Here is a 23587-nt window from a genome sequence, read left to right on the forward strand (position 1 = left end):
ACATGTGCACACACACAATCACACATTATATTAGGAGTTCTCCTCTATCCGAGGGTCCCAAGCTTACTGTGTGTTGGTATCCTGTACCACACTGCACGGCACCTAGTCAACAGCACTAGAATGCCTGAATTTAATTGCTATTTTAATTTCCCATAATGCCCTGTGATATTGCTGTGCCAGTGGCATTGTGGGAAAGGGGTAGCACACTAGATTCCCCACTCCTCACTGCTCAATGTTTTGCAAAAAATAGAATAAAATAACAGTTGGAAGGGATTTTGGAGGCCTTCTAGTCCAACCCCCTGCTTATTCAGGGAACCCGATACTATTTCAGACAAATGGTTGCCCAATCTCTTCTTAAAAACTTCCAGTGTTGGAGCATTTACAACCTCTGGAGGCAAATTGTTCCAATGATTAATTGTTATATATATATATATATATATATATATATATATATATATATATATATGTATGTATGTATGTATGTATGTATATGTATATGTATGTATATGTATATGTATATGTATATGTATATATGTGTGTGCGTGTATATGTATGTATATATGTTTGTGTGTGTATGTATGTATATATTTTATATATGTGTGTGTGTGTGTGTGTATACATATACATACATACATACATACATACTGCATCATATATCTAATTCTTATAACATTCCCAATCTTAACATTTTTAATTCTTACTATGTTTACTATTTTGCGCTAGTCTTCTTTAATTTTTAACTTCCATATATGTTTTCCAACTATATGATAAAATAAATCCCATATCATGGTGTTCTGGACTAGCAGGCTCAAAAGCCTGCAAATCTGATTGGCCCGCTGAAAGCCAATCGTGATTGGTCGCCATAGACTGATGCGATTGGCCAGTAAACGGGCTGCTGCGATTGGCCCTGCCAAGAGCGGCAAACTCAAATCGCCTTCATTGGCTGCCTAGCCGCAGCCAGCCCTATATAAGGGGCTGCTGCGGCTGGGGTTAGTTGCTCAGATCTGAAGTCACAAATAAAGAGCTTTAGTTACTATCTGAGTCTTGCCTCTGTTCTTGAACCGTCCTCCCAGATATAACACTGGCGACAAGGATGGGATGCGGAGGCAACAGAAGCTATTGAATTGAGCTAGCCGAAGGAGCACGTGGCTGACAGAGCGCAACAACGGCGACATGGCCAGCAGCGCTATACCACCCGCACCATTCGATCCAGCTAGCGAAGATTGGGACTCATACATGGACAGATTTCAAATGTTCCTGGAGTCCAACAACCTCAAAGATGCCACGCCCAGCAAGAAACGAGCCGTTTTTCTAACCCATTGTGGACCCGCCATTTTAAGATGGCTAAAGCCTTAGCCAAGCCAGCTGAAGTTAAAACCATGGATTGGAACACCCTTGCTCCCATCCTGCGCAACCATTACGCCCCAGCCGTGCCAACTCTCATTCCCTCTACCAGAGGGACCAACGTGAGGGTGAGAGCGTTGGGGATTTTGTGGCAGACCTGAGGAACCTGGGTGGTTTGTGTGGCTTCGCCAACCTCGAAGAAGCCATGAGAGATCGCATCGTCCTTGGCCTCAGAGACCCAACCGTCCAGAGCAAGACCATGGCCAAGGGAGACATCTTGCTTGCAGATGCCATAGCAGATGCCACAGCAGCCGAAGCCACTTGTAAATCGGCAGCACGGACGCGTCGAACCAGCAGGACCAACCGCCAACCCACCAACAATGCTGGGAAACTTTCAGACAAGTACACATCAACCTCCCATCACGAGGACGTCGAGTCATCCTCAGACAGCGAGGAAGAAGAAGTCCACAGGCTCCGGTCAGAATGTGAGCAACGGGACCAGCAGGGCCGCAAAGCCAACTACCAATGCGCTGGATGCGGGGGAAACCATCCCCGATCGAATGCAGATTCTTAGATGCCATATGCCATTTTTGCAAGAAACGGGGACACATCGTGAAGGTATGCAGAAACAAGAGAAATTCCAGCCCCAGATGGAGAGGGAGCAGCCCAAAGAGAAACGATGGCAACGCCACCATGCAAAGGGACCACCCTAGCAACCAGTGGAACTGGTACAGCAGACCCGAAGGTTTAACGACGCCCCCCAGACAAGAGGAGGCTCATCAAACCATCACCATCGGCCACGCTTCATCACTTGACGCTAAAAGATCCGAGTAGAGGTCACGATTGAAAACAAACCATGCAACATGGAAGTCGACTCTGGGTCATCACTATCCATGGTATCCTGGAGAACACTCAAGCAGCTAGTCCCCAACATCCGACGCCAAGACCTCAGCAGTCAGAGACTCATACTAAAAGACTATCAAGGCAACCGGATTCCAGTCGCAGGTACCCACCATGTGCAGGTCTCGTTCAAGGGACATAAGGCAATTCTACCACTCACCCTCGTAGACTGAGACCGGCCAAGTCTATTGGGTCTTCAGTGGTTTGCGCCACTAGGAATCAGAGTGGCTGGCATCCATCATACTGAAGACAATGACTGGGAGGGGGCTCTCATCCACGATTTCCAAGAAGTGTTCAACGAAAGCCTAGGCAAGTACAAGGGGTGCCCCATTTCATTTAATCTTCGCCCCGACATAGCACCCATTCGTCTAAAGCCACGCCGAGTTCCCTTTGCTCTCAAATCCAAAATTGACGAGCAACTGGACAAATTAATTGCGCAAGGTGTGTTAGAACCTATTGACCACGCCCAATGGGAGACACAAATCGTCACCCCCATAAAACCTGACTGGTCCATAAGAATCTGCGGTGACTACAAGGCCACCCTCAATCACGCGCTACAGCAGAGCGCCTACCCAGTGCCAGTTGTTCAACATCTCCTGCATTCACTTGGGGGTGGCAAGATATTCGCAAAATTAGATCTGGCCCAAGCATATCAACAGCTACCAGTTGATCCCGAGACTGCAGAAGCCCAAACTATAGTCACACATTGTGGTGCATTCAAATGCAACAGGCTCCAGTTTGGTGTAAGCGTAGCCCCAGGCATCTTTCAAAGCCTGATGGAGAGACTATTACAAGGGATAAAAGGGGTGCGTGCCCTATTTTGATGACGTATTAATAGCAGCACCCACAAAAACCAATTAGAAAAACGTCTCAGAACAGTCCTACAGAGGTTCAAAACGCTGGCCTCAAGGTTAAGAAGGAAAAGTGCCAGCTTTGCACAGAAAGGGTGGAGTTTCTTGGCTACCTCCTTGACAAGCAAGGAATCCACCCCACAGAAAAAAAATTGGCAGCTATCAAAAACGCCCCAAGACCTAAAAACAAAACCGACCTCCAAGCCTTCCTGGGACTTATTAACTTTTATAACATCTTCCTGCCCCAGAAGGCGACTGTTGCTGAGCCCCTTCATAGACTACTCGATAAAAGGGCATCCTCGAATTGGGGACGTCGGGAGGAACACGCCTTCCAGCAAGTAAAAGATCTCCTTACCTCAAAGGCAGTACTAATTCAGTATAACGAGACACTACCTTTGACTGTCACGTGTGACGCCTCACCATTTGGGGTAGGGGCCATCCTGAGCCACGTCCTACCAAACGGCTCAGAAGCACCAATTGCATTTTTTTCACAAACCCTATCAAAAACAGAAAGAAACTATAGCCAATTAGATAAGGAAGCCCTTGCTATTGTCTCTTCAATAAAACGATTTCATGAATATGTTTATGGGAGACCGTTTTCTATTATAACGGATCCCACTACTTGGGATCCTGGCGGGCGACAAACCTACTCCACACATTCTCTCCCCCAGAATGACGCGATGGTCGGAATTTCTCGCAGCCTACAAATATCAATTAAAGTACCGCCCGGGGAAATCTATTCCCCACGCAGATACCTTGAGCCACTCACCGCTACCCGAGCCACAGGAAGACCCAGCTCCCACACTCCCTGTACTGCAAATAGAGACAATGCCATCACCTCCACTAACTGCTCAAGACATCGCTTTTGAAACCAAAAGGGACTCTTGTTTGGCACGAGTTCTTGGCTGGGTGGAGAGGGGATGGCCAGATTACGACACTAAGGAAATGTTTAAGCCGTTTAAAAACAGACAAACAGAACATTTTTCACAAAAAGGGTGCGTTTTGTGGGGAGACCGAGTTGTTGTACCAACTAAGTTACAAAAAAGGGTCTTGCAAATGCTACACAATGGACACTCGGGCATCGTATGTATGAAAGTGCTGGCAAGAAGTTGCGCCTGGTGGCCAGGTATAGATAAACAAATCGAAACCTGGGTCGCCTCTTGTAACAAATGCCAGGAAAACCACTCAGCTCCACCTAAAGCCCCACCAACAGAATGGGAAACACCCAGGGGTCCTTGGTCTCACATTCATATTGACTTTGCGGGACCTACGAGAGGCCACACCTTAATAACTGTTGATGCCTACTCAAACTGGCTTGAGGTCAATAAAATGAAAGCAACCACTACTGAGGCGGTCATTAAAAAACTGAACAGACTCTTCGCCACACACGTGTTACCAGATGTCCTGGTCTCTGACAATGGGCCCCAATTTACTGCCTTAGCCTTTGAACAGTATTTAGCGGAACGGGGCATCCGACACGCACTCACATCGCCGGCTCATCCTGCGGCGAATGGCCGGGCTGAACGAATGGTTCAGTTTACGAAAAATCCCTACAGAAAATGGATCAAGGCAACATCCACGACAAAGTCACTAGAATGCTGATCCTACAACACATCACACCAAACAGCATGACCAACAAGTGCCCAGCTGAACTCCTGATGGCCAGGAAACTCAGATCGCCTCTAGATCGTTTGCACCCTGCCTACACCCCGGAAAAGCCCCTGGGTTCCAGCAGCAAGCACCATGTTTTCAAGGTAGGAGACCTTGTTTTCGCAAAAACTTTTCTGGGGATCCCCTTTGGATTCCTGCCCAGGTAACTCAAGTTACGGGTCCCCGCTCCTACCGTCTACTCACCACTGATGGCAGACCATGGAAACGCCATATTGACCAACTGCGCTCCAGACTAACCACATCCTCCAACCCTGACCCTAACTTTGACACTAGGGGGGGAGGGGAAGCAGTGAACTCAGAATTAGAACCAACACCTGTCTATTCCAAGCTATCACCGCACCATGGTTGGCAACACTCACCAGCTGCAACTGAGACTGGACAGTCGAACGCTTCGCCAGGAAGCAGCAACCAGGCAGGTTCAGCGAGCCCCGGGAGCCAGAACAGTAACAGCGAGGCTGAGGACTTCATCACCCCAGAGGCACCAGAGGAGAGCCCTGACCATGACACCGGTTCACCGTTCCTGTTTGATCCAGCAAGCAGTCCATCTGAACCCGGGTTTGAACAGGGTCAAGCGGAACTGCATAAGTCAGGCAGACAGGTGCGAAGACCTGCTTACCTGTGAGACTATATTACTCCACCCCTTAAATGGAACCGAGAGGGGAGGGGTGTTCCGGACTAGCAGGCTCGTAGCCTGCAAATCTGATTGGCCCGCTGAAAGCCGATCGTGATTGGTCGCCATAGACTGATGTGATTGGCCAGTAAACGGGCTGCCGCGATTGGCCCTGCCAAGTGCGGCAAACTCAAATCGCCTTCATTGGCTGCCTAGCCACAGCCAGCCCTATATAAGGGGCTGCTGCGGCTGGGGTTAGTTGCTCAGATCTGAAGTCACAAATAAAGAGCTTTAGTTACTATCTGAGTCTTGCCTCCGTTCTTGAACCGTCCTCCCAGATATAACACATATAATATTCAATTTGTCCCTTCTTTTGGATTGCTAGTGTTAATCTATTCATTTCTGCACAGTCTAATATTTTTCTAATGACATTCTCTTCAGTCGGAATAATGATTAATTGTTCTGTCAGGAAATTTCTCCTTAGTTCTAAGTTGCTTCTTTCCTTGATGAGTTTCCACCCATTGCTTCTTGTCCCGCCTTCAGGTGCTTTGGAGAATATATATATTGTATTGTCTGAGGACTTTGCCCTCCTCAATCATCTGCTAATTCCGGCTCCAAGTTAAATAGATTTTATAATGACCACATGCTGTGAAAAAATGAGGGGAGAAGGAAAGGGCTGCAGAACTCTGTGCCTCTCATCCATTTATGGCCTTTGAAGGAGAAGAACTAGGCAATCATAAACCAGTCTTTCTCCAATGTTCAGGCAAAGAGCTAACAAAGGGAAATATAACATTGTAAAATATTGAACGCTCCTCAAAGCAAGCATTTTGCTAAGAAAAAAAAATTAATAAAAACCGAGCCCTGTTTCTTCACAGTTGGAAACAGTTGCCTGGACGCGCTTCCAAAATAAAGATACGATACGATTTTTAAAAAATTTAATTTTAAAAAATGCCTTCCATTGAGGACTTGTACACTGCACGAGTCAAAAAGAAGGCTGTGAAAATATCTACAGACCTCTCACATCCTGGACATAAACTGTTTCAACTCCTACCCTCAAAACAATGCCATAGAGTACGGCACACCAGAACAACTAGACACAAGGACAGTTTTTTCCCGAAAGCCATCACTCTGCTAAAAACTTATTTCCCATAACACTGTCCAACTATTTACTAAGACTGTATTACTATTATTCTTCTCATCCTTCCTATTACCTATCTCCTCCTTCTTATGACTATAACCATGTTGCTTGTATCTTTACCCTTTGTATTGTTTTATTTTTCCCTAGTATGATTTGTTTGCTTATTAATAACCTATGACTAAGTGTTGCATCTTATGATTCTTGATGAATATATTTTATTTTTTCTTTATGCACACTGAGAGCTTATGCACCAAAGACAAATTCCTTGTGTGTCCAATCACACTTGGCCAATAAAGAATTCTATTCTATCCTATTCTAATTTTTCCATTTGGAATCAAGAAGAAGGGAAACTTCTCCTTTGCACATCGAGTATGCCGCATTTTTCACTACACTCCTGGACTTACAACAATTGGCTGAGTGACCATTTGAAGTTACGACAGCACGGATAAAAGGGACTTATGACCATTTTTCACAGTTAGGAGCACTGTGGCATCCCGATGGTCCCATGATCCGAATGAAAGTGACTTGTATTTATGACGGTTGTAGTCTCCCAGAGTCTTGCAATCCCCTTTTGTGAACATATGACAAGCAAAGTCAATGGGAAAACCAGATTGGCTTAACAGCCATGCTACTAACTTAAAAACTGCAGTGATTCACTTAACAACTTTGGCAAGAAAGGTTGTAAAATGGAGCAAAACTCACTTAACAAATATCTCCCTTAGCATCAGAAATTTGGAGCTCAATTGTGGTCAAATATTCAGGACTATCTTTAATATTAAGCATCTCTAGCAGAGTTTTTGAACTATGAATGGAATTTATGTATTAATTTATCTATTAATTTAACGACAATGTTTCTGAAATTCAACCTAGAAATAAGGAGAAATTTTCTGACAGTGAGAACAATCAAATAAGGGAACAGAAGTTACTTTCAGAAGTTGGGGGAGTTTCATCACTGGAGGCTTTCAAGAAGAGATTGGACAGCCAATTTGTCAGAAATGGTGTAGGGTCTCCTGCTTGGGAGGGGGTTGGACTAGATGACCTACAAGGTCCCTTCCAACTCTGTTAATCTGTTAAACTCAGTGGTGGTATGCTAGCGGTTCAAACTGGTTCAGCCTAACTGGTAGTAAAAAAAAGCTTCCAACGATCAGCTGAGAGAAGAAGAGAAAAGCACAGGATTGGGCCTCCCACACGCCCCTACACTTTTCTTTTCCTCTCAGCTGATTGGCGTTACAGGCCTAAGCTGGTGTGGAGAAAGCTGTGCGCACATATTAGGTGCATGTGCACAAATGGGAAATCACCAAACCAGTAGTGGAACAGGTAGGATCCCATTGCTGGTTAAACTCCTGTGAGGGCTTCTGGTCAGCCTCAGGGATACATCACTGATAGGGCTCTACACAATTCATTTGTGTAACCCTTGGCATTGTAGATACACCTAGGTATAATGTAGCCTATAACCACAGAATAAAGGCAGTCTTCGACTTATGGCCACAATTTGGATCAAATTTCTGTTTGTAAGTTTTTATGGTCATAAATCGAAGCACCCATGTAATCCAACCTGTTTTTGTGATACCTTGTGTGGCTGTTGTTGAGTGAATCACCACAGTTATGAGGTGAGTCTGCTGTTGTTAAGCGAAACCCTGCAGTCGTTAATGTAAACCCGTTCTTCTGAATTGGTGTTATTTATTTATTTTTGCCAGAAATTGGTAAAAACATCACAAATGTGGTCATGTGACTTCAGGACACTGCAACAGGTAGTAAAGGTGAGTTGGTTGCCAAGTACCTGAAATTTGAGACTGTGGGGCATTGTGTGTATCATGACATTGTGTGGATAAACGGCTGCAAAAACGGATGAAGTTAGCAGATATGGCTAAATTTTCTGTTTCGATCAGAGAAAAAAATATGAATGTTTTTATTTCTACTTGGAAACTGCTTCTGGACTTTGTGCTTGAGTTGGAAAAAAATGTAGCTTTGATTTTGGGTTTTACCAACTGGATAGTTATTGTTATAAAAATGGCTAGTTTACTACTACTACTTTACTACTACTATTATGTAAAAGTAAAATGTTGAGGTTTGATGTTAATACCTTATTCTACTACACCAAAGGGAATCGGAGGTCAATGTCTTTTTTTTCTTTTTTCCCTCTTTCCCCACTTGTTTCCCACACTCTTCTCTTCCCTATTCCCTTTCCTAATATCCCTACTATTTACTTTTGTGTTTTCTTTGTATGTTACATTATAAACTAATAAAAAAAATTAAATCAACATTGTGTGCTGACAGACGGTAAAGCACTTATCTTGGGCCCATTGTAATTTTGAAGGATAATGAAGCAATCAGTCATAAGAAAAGGATTAGCTGTACGATAACTAAAATAATCACATACTTTCTCCTTGTTTATCCTTGTCTCCATTCCCTCAGTTTTCAATTTCACTTCTGAGTGTGTTTTAGATTGTAAATTCTATGGACAGAGACTCATCTTCCAGTAGTCTGTAAATGATAGGTCTACTTATATGCAGTGGCTCTGTGGCTAAGACGCTGAGCTTGCCGATCAAAAAGGTTGGCAGTTTGGTGGTTCGAATTCCTAGCGCGCGTAATGGAGTGAGCACCGGTTACTTGTTCCATTTTTTGCCAACCTAGCGGTTCGAAAGCACGTAAAAATGCAAGTAGAAAAATAGGGACCACCTTTGGTGGGAAGGCAACAGTGTTCCATGTGCCTTCGGTGTTTATTCATGCTGGCTACATGACCATGGAGACATCTTCGGACAGCGCTTGTTCTTCAGCTATGTAAAGGAGATGAGCACCTCCCCCTAGAGCTGGAAACGACTAGCACGTATGTGCGAGGGGAACCTTTACCTTACTTATACAAGAGCAGTTAAAATAAAACACCGAATAACAACAAATTGTAAAATCATTCTGTGTTTCCTTTCAACTCTGTGACTGCAGGGACACATCTATCCAGTTTCTTTGATGGTTTTCTCTTCCTCTTTCCAAGTTGAGTTTAGGATTTCTTCATTTAATCCAAGCCTTGGAAAATTCTAATCACCTTACTGTTCCTTATTGATTCCACTTATGTATTTTTAATTCAGCCGAAGTTGGTTTGTTTCTACAAATAAACCAATAACACAAGTAAGCCACACAAAGCCCAGTCCCCTGTAGTGTGTGCTGCCTCCCCCTCTCAGATTTGTGCACAGGAATTATATTAAGCAACAGGAAACAGAAAAATATTAAACATGTCTCAGTCAAGGGCAAAGTAATTACATTAGATGAAAGCAATTAAATTTAGCCACGTCCCTGCTTCTCTAGGATTTTTAAATCTGCTTCAAAATCTCCACAGCCATAAGGAAGTGGTTTTATCACCGCACCTTCTGATATTAAAATCAGAAAAAAATAATGTATTACTTTGTATTTGTTGTCTTTTCCACTGGTCTAATCTGCTGTTTTGAGATTTTCTAAATGGGCTGGACTAGAAGACCTCCAGGGTCCTTTCCAGCTCTATTCTATTCTAATGGGCTCTTATCCAATACAGGTATTCCTCAATTTACAATCACCATTGAGTCCATAATTTCTGTTGCTAAGTGAGGCATTTCTGAGGTAAGTCTTGCCTCCTATTACATGTCGAAAATGATAATAACTCGCTGTTTTTCCATGCCTTTGTAACTTTGAACGGTCGTTAAACTGACTTGTAAGTTGAGAACTACCTGTATTAACTGGCCCCTACCCTGCTTAGTTTCTAAATCCAGCCCATTTACAGTTTTCAGACTGATGTAAAAAGAAGAAAACAACAACAGTAGCCTCGGACAGAGGGCTCTGTCAATAATTAAATAATTATGCTTTAGTCCAATTTACAAGGATTAAGCAGATTACGTTCTAGGCTTAGGAAAGAGTGGTTGAAAATCTTAGGTGGATTTGTTTCCAAGGAAAGAACTGAACATTGAATTGCAATGAACTGAACATCAGTTGAGATATTTACTTACAGATTCGTGTTCCAATTGCATAAATTGTGAAGCCTGGGTTTTGCTGTTATAGTCAGAATCATAGAATCTTATGGCTAGAAGGGATCTTGGAGGCCTTCTAGTCAAGTGATGGCTAACCTTTTGTTGTCATGCGGCGAAAGTGTGTGTGTGAGAGAGGGAGCGTGCCTGCAAGAGATGGTTCTGCACGCCACTTCCGGCACGTGTGCCATAGGTTCGCCATCATGGCTCTAGTCCAACCCCTTTCCCAAGGCAGGAGTGGGGGGGGGGTATTCTACCGGTTTGGACCAGTTTGGGCGAACACCTTGCTCCGAAGATCAGCTGGCAGAAAACTGATTTACTGCAATGACCATGTGGGACTGCCCAACCGCCCCTGCTCTTTCCCGTGCTTTATTCCCTTTTGTTAGCGCACAGCTGATTTGCGTGGCAGAGCGGTTTACCGTGCCTCAGCTGTTTTAGTCACAGGGACTGCAGAAGAAGGAAAGTATAAAACCTTTTTGAAATGCAGAGCGCACGTGTTTGGTGCGAACACGCATATCACTGAACCAGTTGTTATACCGGTGGAATCCCACCCCTGGGCAGGAGTCTTTATACCATCCTAGTCAAGTGGTTGCCCAATCTAGTTTTGAAAACCTCCAGCGATGGAGCATCCACAACACTAGGAGTTCCATTGATTAGTTGTTCTCGCTGTTAGTCCCAAAGATGCTTTTTTCCAAAAAGCAGCTGGATTTCCTGGATTTTCTTTGTAGAGCAGAGGTCTCCAAACTTGGCAACTTTAAGACTTGTGGACTTCAACTCCCAGAATTCTCCAGCATAGCTGCCAAATTTGGGGACCCCTGTTGTAGAGCATAGAACCATGATGGCGAACCTATGGTATGCCAGCTGGTCTTCGTGGGCGCCGGACCATCAGAAAATGGCCTGAAAAACAGCCAAAAAATGGCCTGAAAACAGCCCCAAAAATGGTCAGAAATAGCCAAAAACCAGGCATGCATATGCCGGCCAGCTGGCCTTCAGGTTTCTGGCACTCTGGCGCGTGCCCATGCATGCACATGCACACGTGTTCTGGTTTGGGCACTTGGTGCTGAAAAGGTTCTCCATCACTGGCATAGCACAACATAAAACAAACCCATCAGGACTTGGTTCAGGAGTCTATCTGCATTTAAAAGACAAAGGCTTTTTTAAAAAAAGACAAAGGCTCCTTTGGAGACAGCAAAGTCCACATTTTAGACATTTTAGACAGAGACAACCACTGGTTTTGAAAGAGGGGTCAAAGAGGCCATCTATGTCAGAATAGAACAGTCCTCTCTCAACAGATGGGGAGGGATACAACATCATCTATCTCCAGTCTACAACACAGTCCTTTTAGCAGTTCCAAGACGGCTCCATTATAGCAAGACATATTGGGCAACTTTTTGGGACCCAAAAACTGGAGCTGCAGCAGAAAGTGAATGAAGCCAGGCCATTAAATGGCCTTCAGCTTCACAACTGACCACCTTGTTGGGCTGGGGCTTCCTCCTACATCTTGGCGGCACTGGATAGAAAAAATCTATCTAACTTAAACTATAATGGGCGAAGAGATCATATGGTCAGTTTGAGGTAGCAAGTCTTAAGACCACATTTTAAGAAACGGTTGCCAGGGTTGGGCATCCCTAGTATAGGGTCTCCTGCTCGAGCAGTGGGTTAGACTAGAGGACCTCCAAGGTCCCTTCCAATTCTGTTATGCTTGTATTCTGGTTAAGGGGTTGCTGGCCTAGAAACCAAGGGATTGTGAGTTCTAGTTCTGCCCTATGCATAAAAGCGAGCTGAGTGTCTTTGGGCCAATTATAGGAGACAGTGAGTTGTAGTCCCATTTTAGAAATGAAATCCAGCTAGTTGACTTTGGACCAATTACTAGGAGACTGTGAGTTCTAGTCCCGCCTGAGGCATGAAGGCCAACTGGGTGACTTTGGGCCAGTCATTCTTTCTCAGCCCAACACACCTGACAGGCTTGTTGCTGTGGGGAAAATAGGAGGAGGAGGAAGAAGTATTAGATATGTTTACCACCTATAAAGGCAGGATTTAAATGATAGATAGATAGATAGATAGATAGATAGATAGAGAGAGAGAGAGAGAGAGAGAGAGAGAGAGAGAGAGAGAGAGATAGATAGATAGATAGATAGATACCAAGGGTCCTCAAACTTGGCGACTTTAAGACTTCTGGATTCAACTCCCAGAATTCCCCAACCAGCTGGCTGGAGAATTCTGGGAGTTGAAGTCCATAAGCCTTAATTCGCTAAGTTTGGAGATCCCTGATATAGACAGACAGACAGACAGACAGACAGACAGATAGATATGGAAAACTTTGGGTGGAAATGATTCAGAGAAGTACACAAAGAGGATTGAGGTTTCACATCACCTAAAGCTGGAATAACTCTCTTTGTTTTTTTCTGACCACATCCTTGGGTAAACTGCATTCTTGGGTGAAAATTTTTTTTTTTTAAAAAAAGTTATCTACACAAACAGTGGTTTAGTGAATGTCTGAAAGCAGCTATGGTTTTGCAGCGTTTCCCAGGTGGAACAATTTCCAGAAGTATGGATTTGGCTTCCCAGAATTCTCGGCGGTCATCTGTCCTGCTGGATGGGGGATTCTGGGAGCTGAGTCTGGGCATCCAGCATTTGTTAATCAGGGAAATACTTGCAGATATGGGTCAAAATATTATTCAAGGAATGCTTTCCTTAAAACATCCTTTGTCAATTGGAGGCCTTCCTCATGCTGGAGGAATTCTGGGAGTTGAAGTCCACATAACTTTGCAAAGTCTACAAAGTTCCTGAGATAGAGAAACTCTGCATTAGAGTGTAATTTTCACCATTTCTGATCACTGGCCAGCGTGGTTAGTTAGGATCAAGGGTGGGCTTCCAAAATTTCAGCAACGGATTATCTGCCAGGTTGCTGGATGGGCGTGGCCATTGTGGGCGTGGCCTAGTCGGCCTCCTGTAGCGGAGAGGGGAGCATTTTTCCTCTCCCTCCGCTCTGGAGGCTTTCCTCAAGCCTCCGGGAGGGTGAAAATGGCCTCCTCAGGCTCCAGAGGTTCTCCCCTGAGCCTCCGCGTGCACCCTGCACTTACCTATATCTGGTTATGATTGATTTGAGGATGTGTTTGATGAGGTATGCAAGCAATGAGTTGTAGTTATGACCCTTCTTCAATCTATTCAGTTGGCTTAGCCATTACTTCTCAGCATAGTCCACCTCACAGGGTTGTTGTGAAACTAAAGAGTAAGGAAAAGTAGGACAATTTAGCCTGCGCTCTTAGATTTTTGGAAGAGAAAACCATGCTCACTAACTTTCCCTTGGCAGGCAGGAAATCAATTAGACTTTGAGGAACTTTTAGCCTTTTTCCAGAGAGACGATTTTTCAATTATTATTTTTTTTTTCTCCCTCTCTCGCATAAACGAGGATCGGCCTGTCCCCTGACAATGATTCCTTTCTACAAACATAATTTGGCAGGCTGCCTTTACGGAGTTGAAAAAGAGCAAGACTTGACTTGATGCTGGCAGCAGGCGTTTTTAAAAAATAATGCATGCGCTTGTTAACATTTGGCTCCATCAAATCTCCTTCCGAAGGCATGCACTTTTATTTCTTGGGACAGGGATTGGTTTTTTGCATCCTTGCATCCTACCTCCTCGCCACACTGTAGAGGACCCTTTCTTTCTGCTTCTGGAAGGCATCCCCATCTAAACCTTGTTTGGTTCACTCATCTTCCCCAAAACCATCATGCCTCTTATTGAATCCAGTTTTAGAATAGAATAACAGAGTTGGAAGGGGCCTTGGAGGTCTTCTAGTCCAACCCCCTGCTCAGGCAGGAAACCCTATACTACTTCAGACAAATGGATGTCCAATCTCTTCTTAAAAACTTCCAGTGTTGGAGCATTTACAACTTCTGGAGGCAAGTTGTTCCACTGATTAATTTTTTTGTCAGGAATTTTCTCCTTAATTCTAGGTTGCTTCTATCCTTGTTTAATTTCCACACATTGCTTCTCGTCCTGCCCTCAGGTGCTTTGGAGAATAGCTGGACTCCCTTTTCTTGGTGGCAGCCCACGAGATATTGTAACACTACTATCATGTCACCCTACTCCTTTTTATTAAACTAGACAAACTCAATTCCTGTAACTGTTCTTCATATGTTTTAGCCTCCAGTCCCCTAATCATCCTTGTGGCTCTTCTCTGAGCTCTTTCTAGAGAAGAAAAGCAATCTTTTTTTTTTTTTTTTTTTTTTTTTGAAGTGGGAAGATGGGTTCTAGACCAGCAGTCACCAACCGGTGGTCCTTGGACCACCAGCGGTGGTCTGTGAGGGAAATTTTGGTGGCCTGCAGAAAAATTATTTGCATTTTTATATTAAGAAATTATATTATATTAAATCAGGGGTCCTCACACTATGACCCCTGGGACGGATACATGCAATGAACATTTGTGTTGCTGCAGAGAGTCTCCCCCTTCGGGGTCTTCTTGTATGGGTCAGAGGGGGGCAGAAATTCCGACTTAGGATCCATTTCAGCCTCCTGGTGCAGGGCTTTGGGTGAAGGCTGGAGGGAAGTGCTGCTGGTGGCGAAGAGCTGGAGGGCCTTGTTCCAGTGGAACTGCATCATGGCCTGGAACTGGCTGACTATCTCAGCCTGCTGAGCCTCCAGGTGCCAGTACCTGACCTGGCTCTTCCACAGGTCTTCCCTCTGGAATGCCTATGCTCATAGTTCTGTGAGGTGCTTTTCCTGAGCCTCCTTCTTGGTCAGATCCAATTTGAACTCAGCTGTTTTGCCAATTCTTTCTCCTCGTGGCTGCTTAGCTCCAACAATTGTTTCCTGTTGGGACCCTAAGGAGCCTGGGCAGGGAGGCGAGGTATGGCTGGGAGGGGAGGCCAGTGAGGCACCCTACGATGTGACTGACATCGAGTTAGCCACACCTACCCAGTCACATGACCACCTAACCATGCCCACCCAGCCAGTCATTAGGCAGTTCATAATGGTGGTCCACGGAATTTAAAATTATGAATTTAGTGGCTCCTGAAGTCCGAAAGGTTGGTGACCCCTGTTCGAGACCACCAAATCAGATTGGAAACAAATCCTCTAGAAATCTCAACTAATCTGGCCCTTTCTCTGGCACATGGCACAGATGAGGCGCGGTAGAAGAATAACTCAGCTTCTTCTCATTCTATTGTGGGGGACCTAATTCGGACTGGTCTGATGGAAGCTTCCTGCAGAGCCTGAGCTCAGAAGTGATCTATTGGGGAAGGGATTGTGGACTTAATTACATCCAGACTAATCAGATTCAATAGATGGCGGACTTCATTTCATCAACTATTGAAGATTATTTTGAGAGTTGCCTGGATAATCTCCATACCCCTGAGGATCCTTTCTCAAGTTTTTCTTCACTTGCCTGAATTTGAAAAAAGGAGACAGAACAGTAGAAGGAAAAAAGTAGTATACCCATTGCTGTTTTGTATTAAACTAGTGGAATTGTGTTTGTGTGGGTGTGGGTGTGTATAAGTGTGTTTACATGTGTTTCCATCTTAGCGCATCTCATTCTCAGTTTTGAATGTGGGAGCATGGCAGGTATTAATAGCAAATTTTAACAAACCATCCTTGTAGGGTGGTTATTCTAGTGGTTATTCTAGTCTAGTCTCTGATTTTCCTTGTCTTCCCAACTGGCCTGCAGGCTGCGGTTCATGGGAATTGTAGTCCTGCACCTATTGTGAGCTTGGGGAAACCTTTTTCTGATCTTAACAGGAGGAGGAGTGGAAAAGAGCAAAGCTGAAAGATGCAGAAATGGCCTCTCTCTTTCACGCTTGTAGAATAGCCACAAACCATTCAATTCTGAATCAATTTTGAATTTGGGAAATCAAATCTGTCCAGAATAAAAATAAACTTTGCTGCCTCAGCCCTCCCTCCTGTTTTTGATTTCATGTCCTTTTTGTGGTTTGCTCGCGCCTGCTTCATGTGGGATGACTCATCCGAGCCGCTGGATTTTCAAATTAGAGGGGGAAAAACCATGTCGAAAAGGCACTGGGAAAGGGTGGAGCATCCGATAGAAGCTGGGAACTGGGAGGAATTGTTCTGGCGATGAAAGGATGGGGAAGTCTGGTGCGTTTGGCTGGGCTCATGTACGGCTGCATGATTCAGTGGCATGTAGTAGCATGAGAAGTGACATTAGTGCTTTATAATTGCCTTGGTAAGACCACACTCGGAATATGGCATCCAATTGTGGTCACCAAAATACAAAAAGGCTATGGAAAGAGTGCAGAAAAGAGTGGCAAAGATGATTGGCGGGTGGGTTGAAGACTTAAACTACAAAGAATCCTTGAAGGAACTGGGTATGTCTAGTTTAGTGAAGAGAAGGATCAGGGAAGACATGATAGCAATATTTGAGGGGCTGCCACAGAGAGGAAGGGGTCAAGCTATTTTCCAAGGCACCTGAATGGAGGACAATGGATGGGAATTGATCAAGGAGAGAAGCAACCTAGAACTAAGGAGAAATTTGACAGTGAGAACAATAATCAGTGGAACAGCTTGCTTTCAGAAGTTGTGGGTGCTCCATCACTGGACGTTTTTTAAGAAAGAGATTGGACAACCATTTGTTGAAAATGATATAGGGTCTCCTTGCTTGAGCAGGGGGTTGGACTAGAAGACCTCCAAGGTCCCTTCCAACTCTGTTATTTTGTTATATTTTGCAGAATTATATTATTGTAAAGCTGAGAGCATTTTGTCTAAGTTATAGGGCTGCCCTTCCAATTCTAGTTCAGCAGCACAGAAACTGCATAAAACACAGATAAATGAGCATCTCTGTTGAAGTTAATTTTTCCCCCCACTTTGAGCTAAGCATGAGTCACCCCATTCCTGTGGTATGTTTCTTCCTCCTTCCTGTGGGGAAAACCTTGGGCATTTCCTCTGTTGGTCAGCACAAGGAAAAGGGGCCTTTTTCACTGAAATGTATAACAGGTAGTCCTCGGCTTGCAATGATTCATTTAGTAACTGTTCAAAGTTACAACAGCATTAGAAAAAGTGACCTATGACTATTTTCACAGTTATGACTGTGGCAGCATCACTAGGGTCATATGATCAAAATTCAGATGCTTGGCAACTGGTTCATACTTATGACTGTTGCAGGGTCCTGGGGTCATCATGTGATCCCCTTTTGCAACCTTCTGACAAGCAAAGTCAATGGGGAAGCCAGATTTACTTAACAACAAACTAACTTAACAGCTGCAGTGATTCACTTAACAAAGGTGGCATGAAAGATCGTAAAATGGGGCAAAACTCACTTAACAACAGAAATTTTGGGCTCTCCTGTGGTCATAAGTTGAGGCCAACTATCCAGTGGTAGGTTTCCTAATTGTTTCCTATCAGTTCTCTGTGTGTGTGGATGGCTCAGAGACCGATCCCTGTCAACGCTGGCAAGCTCAGCTAATGTTTAGCTCAGCTGAGGCGCGGCAATCGGCTCTGCCGGGCAAATCAGCTGAGCTAAAAAACAAGAGAATATAGGAGAGGTAACATCAGGGGCAGGTGGACGGGCCCAACCAGAGGTGGGTTTTTTTCTAGTTCTCCAAACTAGTCAAAATTTCCACTACTGGTATGGTCCGAACTGGCTGAATACCACCTCCATATCTATCCTTGTGCCTTATATTCATTGATTTTAATACAGATAGTCTTTGATTTACAACCATTTGTTTAACATAGCTGCAAAGTTATGAAGGCGCTGAAAAAAGTAACTTGTATATATGCGTACTTTGCAGCTCTATCGCAATGTCTACCTGGACACGTGATCAAAATTCGGGAACTTGGCAACTGGCATGTATTTCCGTTGCATCCCTGGGTCACATGCCTGTCATTTGTGATCCTGCCACCTGATATCTGACAAGCCAAGTCGTTGGAAGGGGAAGCTCGATTTGTTTAATAACCGTGTAATTCATTTAATGACCAAGATGATTTGCTTCTTAACTGTGCAAAAAAGGTCATAACATTGAGCATGACTCACTTAGCAACCATCTCGCTTAGCAACAGAAAATCCCAGTTATGGTCATAAGTCAAGGGCTACCTATATAAACATCAGTAATTGATTTTAAGGATATTAAATACCATTTCTGCTTTTATTCTCACAGTTTACAATTTCTCTTTAACAGACAGATAATTAGAATTGGAAGGGACCTTATAGGTCATCTAGTCCAACCCCCTGCCCAAGTGGGAGACCCTACACCATTTCTGACAAATGGCAGTCTAATCTCTTCTTGAAGGTCTCAAGTGATGGCGCTCCCACAACTTCCGAGGGCAACTTCTGTTCCATTGGTTGATTGTTCTCACTGTCAGAAAGTTTCTCCTTATTTCCAGGTTAAATCTCTCCTTGTTCAGTTTCCATCCATTATTCCTTGTCTGGCCTACAGGCAATGATTCTTTAATGCTTTTGCTTTGATGATGCTGAGGTACCTCAAACAATTACAGAAGTAACCATGTGGCAGAAATAACAAATCTTTATTAATAATAAATAATTAATAATAGATGAATACAGGTCATCCTTGGCTTACAACCACAATCGAGCCCCAAATTCCCATTACTAAGGGAGATAATTTGTTAAGTGAGTTTTGCCCCATTTTACCATCTATCTTGCCACAGCTGCTAAGTGAATCACTGAGATTGTTAAGTTGTAAAGTGAATCAGGCTTCCCCGTTGAATTTGCTTGTTGCAAGGTTGCCAAAGGGGATCACAAAACCCCAGGACACTGCAATTGTCATAAATATGAGTCAATTGCCAAGCATCTGAATTTTGATCATGTGACTGTGGGGATGCTGCAAAACTCATAAGTGTGAAAAATGGTCATAACTCACTCTTTCATGCCCCTGGTGGAGACTGACTCTGAGGAGAGGAGGAACAGCCAACAGGGAGTGGGAGTGTGGCTCCAGAGGTGGTGGAGGAGGCTGGGGAAGGGCAGAGGCCAGCTGAGCAGTGAGATCCAGGCCCATCCCCTATCCATCCTAGGTCACGCAGGGAGGAGAGGATCAGGGAAAAGCGAGGTCTACTCAGGAGGAGATTACCATGATCTTCCTCATGGCTTGCAGCTGGGAGCTATGTATATAAGTTCATAACTGCGGTAGTCAGAATTGCTGGAGTCAAAGTTTAGTGTTCACTTTGAAAGAGGTTTATCTTTGCTGGCGTTCTTCCCATGGACTCTCCTCGGTTATTTTCCTGGAGTTTATGATTAGTTATCTTGGCTTGCTTCGGAACTCTCGTCAATGCAGTTTGTTTTGGTTTTCTTTTTGCCTCATTATTTACTTTTGTGACTTTAAACTGTGCCTAATAAAACAGTGAAGTTAAGTTGAAGACCTTACCGGACTTTAATGTATGTTTTGGGTTTTTGGTTATTTTGAGAGACTACGGGTCATCACATACTCTTTTCAGTTCTGTTGTAACTTTGAAAGATCACTAAACAAATGGTCGTAAGCTAAGGACTACCTGTTACACATTTCAGTGAAAAAGGCCCCTTTTTAAATTCCTAGGAATATGGTTGATGGCAAGATGTTCCTCAATAATAAGAGGACAACTATAATAAATTATTGCAACAAATAAAGAAAGATCTGGATTCCTGAGGGAAACTACAACTATCATTATTGGGAAGAATCACTGCAGTCAAAATGAATATATTACCAAAATTGCTATATTTGTTTCAAATGATCCCAATAAGATAAAAAATTATTTGAGGAGTTAAATAAAGTAATAACAAAATTTGTTTGACTAGGAAGAAACCCCAAATAAAATTGAAAATGTTACAGGATAGCAGAAGCAGAGGTGGCTTCAGACTCCTAGATTGGGAGCTATATTACCACGCAACGGCATTAGCATGGATAAGAGACTGGATAAATCTGAATAATAAAGGGATCCTAATATTAGAAGGTTATGATTTGCAAATAGGATGGCATGCCTTCATTTGGGAAAAGAAGAGTAAGACACACTCATATTTCCATAGACACCAAATGAGAGGTGCACTTATACAGGTCTGGGAGAGAATTAAAAAAATCATTACATCAAAATACCCAGTAGATTATCAACCATGGAGGCTATGATTTATCCAAATACATTGGACTTAGAAAAGATGGTAAGATATAGTGAATTGTTAGACAACCAAGAGAGGCTCAAAACAAACCAAGAATTGAGAGATCAAGGAATAAACATAGTTTGGTGACCATATTTACAATTGCAAGCGAGGTATAAAAAAGATTTAGAAGAGTACGGGTTTGATAAAGAACAACAACTGGATAAAATACTATTGGGACTGGAGGAGAAATCCATAATGAAAGTATCTACTTATCTGTCAAGATTTAAAACTGAAGAAGAAATAGTTAAAGGATCAATGATAGTCTGGTTGAGGAATTTTGGGTACAATATCGAATTAGAAGAATGGGAAAAATTATGGACAAAAAATTATAAATTAACTATGTCCTCGGCCTACAAAGAAAAACCCCTACAAAACATTTTATCATTGGCATTTACCACCGGCTAGACTGGCTAAGATGTATCTAATATGAGTCTAGAATGTTGGAAGTGCAAACATAAACAGGGTACTTTATTTCATATGTGGTGGTCTTGTCCCGAAACTAGGAAATACGGGGTAAAGATAAGAAAATGGTCACGGGATATAACAGGCCTTCAAATTGAGCTTAAACCTGAACTTTTCTTACTAGGAATAATAAGAGGAGAATTCATTAAAAAAGTTAAATATATTATATTTCATATAGTGACAGCAGCTAGAATTGTCTTTGCACAAAGCTGGAAATTGAACAGCAATCCCTTCTGAGGGAATGATATTTTAAAAAGTGTTGGATTGTGCAGAGATGGATAAGCTTACTTTAAAATTGAAAGACAGAGAGGAATTGGAATATTATGTGGTCTGGGAAAAGTGGTATAGCTGGCTAGATAATAGACTAGATAATAGAAATAAGGATTAAAAGTATATGTATGTATATAGGTATATGTGAATTTATCAGTGTCACAGTGTTGTAAAGAATGTAAAAGAGATTTGTAATCTTGAAAAAAGTGCAACAAAAATATTTTTTTGGGGGGGTAGGCCCCATTTGCTTGTGCCGACCTACAGAGGAAATGCCCAAGGTTTTCCCCACAGGAAGGAGGAAGAAACATACCAGAGGAATGGGGTGACTCATGCTTAACCCAAAGTGGGGGGAAAAATTAACTTCAACAGAGACGCTCATTTATCTGCGTTTATGCAGCTTCTATACTGCTGAACTAGAATTGAAAGGGCAGCCCTATAAGTGTTTTCATAACTTGGAATGGTCACTAAGTGAACTGTTGTAAGTCAGGGACTACCTATAATAATATTGGTGCTAGATCAATGAGGAAGCCAGTTGGGATCCACAGGACTAGTGACTTGGGAACATAGGGCCAGTCTCTTCCTTTGAGCCAATGATTTCAGGATTTCCTACCTGACTGCAAATAGAATAGAATAGAGTGGAATGGAATAATAACTTTATTATCACTTTGAATGTACACTAATCAGCATACATTAGAGTGAAAGTTAGTTGCATACAGCTCTCAAAGGCTCACTACCTCCAATATACACTACATAACACATCAGAAAAAATAAATAAAATAAATACATACATACATACATACGAATATAGAGTCTATAGATGTATACCTGTACTGTAAAATAAACTGTTTACAAAGCATGTCTTTCTCCTTTAGTACTCTTATTCTCTACTGAAGTCCTGGAAGTTTATTTCTCCTGCTGTTTTGACACAGAATTCAGTGTATCTGATCTTTTGTGTATATAGCACATAAACCTGGAGTAAGTAAGTCTGGAAATGAATCCATTTCTAATCTGATGCCTCTCTTCCTCCCATTTCCTGTAGCTCTGCTGGGCTTTGGATATCAGTTTGTTTGGATAATTGGCTCTGATTGCTTTCCAAGGAGAAATAAAAAATGATTTCTTAAGTCCCACTGCTTTGTCGTCAGGCCACAGGACACGTAGGCCTCACTCACTGATCACTCTGTTTAGCGACCTTTCACAGTTATAACAGTGCTGAGAAAGTTACCATTATGGCCAGTCCTTGCATTAACAACTGTTTGCAGGTAACTTAACAACTCTGTTATTAACTTAAGAGTTGCAGTGTTTCACTTAACAACCATGGCAAGAAAGGTGGTAAAATGGGGCAAAACCCACTTAATAAAAGTCTTGCTTAGCAATAGAAATGTTTGGCATAATTATGGTTGTAAGTTGAAGACTACCTATGCATAATGGTGTTTTTGATGCATTTTAATGGAAAGTTTTACAAAGAATAGGAAAACTAACAAACTTAAGAGAAAGTCAAAGGAGAAAAAGAGAAAAAGAAAAAAAGGCAAAATGCAGAAAGAGTACAAAGAAATGGAAACAAGCTTTTGATTTTCCTTGCAGCAAATGTAGAATAAAGAATAACAGAGTTGGAAGGGACCTTGGAGGTCTTCCAGTCCAACCCCCTCCTTAGGCAGGAAACCCTATACCACTTCAGACAAATGGTTGTCCAATCTCTTCTTAAAAACTTCCAGTGTTGGAGAATTCACAACTTCTGGAGGCAAGTTGTTCTACTGATTAATTGTTCTTTAGGAAATTTCTTCTTAGTTCTAGGTTAGTTCTCTCCTTGATTAAATATACTGCTATAAAGCTGTTTGTCTGTCTATCTATCCTCTGTCTCTGTCTCTCTTTCTGTCTCTGTCTCTCTCTGTCCCTCTCTCTGTCTGTCTCTCTGTGTATATATATCCATCTATATCTACATCTGTCTGTCTGTCTGTCTATCTATCTATCTATCTATCTATCTATCTATCTATCTATCTATCTATCATTTAGAGATATAGACAGACAGACAGGCAGGCAGGCAGGCAGATGTAGTTATAGATATATAAAAAGCATCCTCACATATTGTATTACGGTGTGGTATGCTGGTTTGACAGCTGCAGATAGAAAGACATTACAGAAGGTGGTGAGCACAGCCCAAAACCTTGTGGGATGTCCCCTGATATCACTAGATGATAACGCTAGGGCTCAATGCCTTAGAAGAGTGAGGAAAATTATCAGGGGCGGCTCACATACCGGTCAGCA

At 42.9% G+C, this 23587-nt stretch overlaps 1 protein-coding gene across 3 annotated transcripts in view; it reads left to right on the top strand.

Moving 5' to 3' along the window:
- The window catches only part of ARHGEF15 (Rho guanine nucleotide exchange factor 15), an 83713-nt gene that overhangs the window by 12413 nt on the left and 47713 nt on the right, over positions 1-23587 (top strand). The window contains exon 2 of one of the 3 annotated variants that reach the window (XM_087915906.1): positions 8212-8274. The exons of the other annotated variants lie outside the window; for them this stretch is intronic. The gene's annotated coding sequence lies outside the window, so the exon portion shown is untranslated. The remainder of the gene's footprint in view (positions 1-8211; positions 8275-23587) is intronic. 3 annotated transcript variants of the gene reach the window in all.

This window comes from Pseudonaja textilis, chromosome Z, assembly GCF_049901715.1.
Source record: "Pseudonaja textilis isolate UNSWEBS1 chromosome Z, rPseTex1.2, whole genome shotgun sequence".
Classification (NCBI taxonomy): Eukaryota; Metazoa; Chordata; class Lepidosauria; order Squamata; family Elapidae; genus Pseudonaja; species Pseudonaja textilis.